We start from the raw sequence: 4,000 nt of genomic DNA on the forward strand, positions 1-4,000 counted from the left end.
CAACGACTTAGTCGGCCTGTATGTCATGTGACTTCATTGTTTATTTGTTCTTCTTCTTCCATTAATGTTCATCGGTCATTACTTTGACCATTACTAACATTTTCCGTTACACGACCAACATCGACTTGCCGATGACTCTGTCGTGGGTTTTTTTTTATAGTTTTTTTTTATGCATGCTGGGTATTTTCGTGTTTCCATAACCCACCAAACACTGACAAGGGGTTGCAGGATCTTTAACGTGCGTATTTGATCATCTGCGTGCGTATGCACACGAAGGGGGTTCAGGCACTAGCAGGTCTGCACGTATGTTGACCTGAGAGATCGGAAAAATCTCCACCCTTTACCCGCCAGGCGCCGTTACCGTGATTTGAACCCTGGGCCCTCAGATTTAAAGTCCAACGCCTAAACCACTCAGTTATTGCGCCCGTCCGCTGGGTGTGAGCACTCCCAAGATAAAGTGAAAGAAGGATAATACGTCTTCCATACCTTTAAAAATGGGACAATGTATCTTGCACCGCATTACTATGGCCACCTTTGGGAAGAAAACCGCGGAGTCCCATGAATTTCTCTATCTATTTTAAACTCACAATCTCCTCCAAGATGTTGTTGTCAACGAGGTTGATGTCCATGTTGTCTTATCACTACGGGAACATGAGAGTTATACCCCTTATACCACAGGCGCTCAGCCGTAATGTCATGTAGTAGTAGTCGTATGGGGGGACTGGCAAGTCATCTGCCTAGACCTCTCGGCTTTTTTATGTCCCCATCGAATCTTCATCTTCACTTCTTCCATTTTATTTTATTTATTTATTTTCTTCTTTTGTTTGTTGTTGGGCGGGGTACGCAAGTACACTTCTGCAAGAAACTTTGTTTTATTCTTTATGGTAATTTTTTTTTCTTTTAAGATGGTGTTGGTGTCAAGGAGATTTTTGAACTTGTTAGTATTTTGTGCAAGTTTAACTTCGGTTGGTAGTGCATTCCATGTTTGTGCAATTCGGTTAGCCAATGAATTTTTTCTAATGTTGGTGTTGCAGTGTTCTAAACCAATTTTCTTTACTGAGTTCTTCAGTTGTAGTATCATAGTCCGACATTCTAAAGATATGTCTTGCATTTACATTTAATATCTTATAAGTTTCAATCAAATCTCCTCTTACTCTTCTACCTTTTAGTGAATGTAGATTTAAGTATGTAAGTCTTTGTTGATAACTCATATTCTTGCATTCTTTTAATAATTTAATTCGTTGCTCTTCTTTGGACCCTTCCTATTGCTATATATTGTCTCTTAAGGTATGGGTGCCGCAGCCACACAATATTACCATATTCTACATGCGATCTAACTAATGCTTTATATAGATTGAGAAATATATCTTTATCTAAGTAATTGAAGGTTCTCTTAATTACACCAATCATTTCGTTGGCTTTATTTATAATATTATCAATATGTGTATCAAATTAAAGGATAGTTTATTGTCAAATATTATTCCTAGGTCTTTCTCACTATGACATTTCTCAATATTCTATGTTGTGTTTTCTATTTTCATATGGTAATTGTTATTTGGATTTTTTTCCCTAATGTGCATTACGTAACACTTTGAAACATTAAAATAAAGGTCAGTTCCATTTGTCAGACCATTCTTGTAGTGTATATAAATCAGTTTGTAATGTGAGATTGTTGTGTGCATCAACATAAAATTTTGTTTGTCAGGTCAGATAGATATATCTGCTACTGGTAACCTGGGTCCCAGTACTACATGTCACAGGGTCGAATTGCTGGCGGCAAAACCAGCACCCCCACCAGTCCTCTAAGGAGGATGGTGAGGAGGGTGGCTTGACACCCTGGTGGAATTAAATGATCCATCAAAGGGCGCCAGTTCTGGAGAGCTACCTGCGGCCACCTGGCTAAGGGAATAAACCCTGACAGAAAACCCGGTGCGGGGCCCCTATGGCAGTTGGATGGCAAACTTTGTCACTTTCCGGCAGCTCCTGCGGCCGCGTTGGCACCAAAACGTAACGTTCCTTTGGATCTGTCAGCGAGGTGGAGAGAGGGGACAAGCTGCATGGGCAACAGCCTGTCTTCCATATTACATTGCCAAGGCTTATATCCGTCCATCCATCCACAAACACATTGCACCTACAACCTGGAGAGGACACTCCAGCTTCGCTACTACCACTAGCGTCGGAACAACACGTGAAGCAACAGTTACCGGTTATAAGTTAGCGCTCAATTGGCGTAGAGCCGACGCCATGGGTTGCTTCTGACGGTGGGAGGGACCCTCGCGTGCCACTGGACAGCTACCGCCCGCCCAAGCCGGCTGGGCAGCCCCCAGCCAGTTAGGTGCTGTCCCGCCACGACCTGCCTTCTTCTATGGGTGTATGAAGATTAGGAGAATAACCGACAAGCAGGTCGTAATTTCCGCACCAGGCAAACAGAAAACTTCAAGAAACGGATCAACAATGAAACTGGCCTGTTGGAATGTCCGGACAATGATGCCTAGGTTCTCCCAAGATCTGCAAGACATCAGTGACGCCAGAAAGATGGCTGTCATAAACAGCGAGCTGAAGAGATTAAAATTAATGTGGACATTGCCACTCTGCAGGAAACAAGGCTGGCTGACTCAGGAACACTAAAGAAGAGGGACTACACCTTCTTCTGGCAAGGAAAGAGCTCTGATGCCCCAAGAGAGCATGGAGTAGGCTTTGCAGTCAGGAACAGCCTGCTGAACCAGGCAACGATGGTTCAGAACGACTCCTGACTCTCCGCCTCAACACCTCCGAAGGCTATGTCACTCTCGTCAGCGCATATGCCCCAACTCTGTCCGCCTCTCCAGACGCCAAGGACTCCAGTTCTACGAAAATCTCGCATCAACCATAAGGAACATCCCCAGGACAGAACAACTTGTTCTCCTGGGTGACTTCAATGCCAGAGTGGGTGCAGACAACGATTCGTGGCCTTCCTGTCTCGGTTCCTTTGGAGTGGGGAAAATGAACGAGAACGGACAGCGACTACTTGAGTTTTGTGCCTGTCATGAACTGTGCATCGCCGACTCCTTCTTCAGGACGAAACCCCAACACAAAGTTTCCTGGATGCACCCGCGCTCAGAACATTGGCACCAACTGGATCTGATCCTAGTAAGACGAGCTGCCATCAACCTTCTCCACACTCGCTCTTACCACAGCGCAGACTGCGACACGGACCACTCTCTGGTATGCTGTAAGATCAGACTGCAACCAAAGAAGTTCCACTGCTCAAAGAAACAAGGGAAGTCTCGCATTGACGTCAGCAAGATGTCTCAGCCAGACCTAGTAGAACAGTTCGCAGAGGCCTTTGAGAGAGAATTTGGTACGTTGCAGCCCAGAGACTCTGCCACAGAAAGATGGGAAACGCTACGAGACACCATGCACCGCATTGCTATGGCCACCTTTGGGAAGAAAACCGCGAAGTCCCATGACTGGTTTGAGGCCATATCATCAGAGATGACTCCCAGTATTGAGGCCAGGCGCGCTGCACTCACCGAGTACAAACGGTCACCCAGTGAGAAGAACCTGCAAATCTTCAGGGCAGCCTGGAGTAAGGTTCAGCTTAACGCCATGCGATGTGCAAATGAGTACTGGACAGAACTCAGCGAAGAAATGCAGAATGCTGCTGAAAGAGGCAACATCCGAGGGATGTATGATGGCATCAAGAAGGCACTGGGACCAACACAGAGAAAGAGTGCCCCCCTCAAATCCTCCACTGGGGAAGTAATCAACGATCCTAGCCAGCAGATGGAGAGATGGGCGGAACACTACTCCGACCTGTACTCCACAGAAAACATGGTGTCCAACTCAGCCCTCGATGCCATCAAGTGCATGTCGGTCATGGAAGAACTTGACGCAGAGCCAACTGAGGACGAACTCAGCAAGGCCATTAACAGCCTGACATCAGGTAAGGCACCTGGCAGTGACGGAATTCCCCCAGACCTCATTAAACACTGCAAGACTACTCTTCTGCATCCTCTGC

This window comes from Babylonia areolata, chromosome 9 (assembly GCF_041734735.1).
Source record: "Babylonia areolata isolate BAREFJ2019XMU chromosome 9, ASM4173473v1, whole genome shotgun sequence".
Taxonomy (NCBI): domain Eukaryota; kingdom Metazoa; phylum Mollusca; class Gastropoda; order Neogastropoda; family Buccinidae; genus Babylonia; species Babylonia areolata.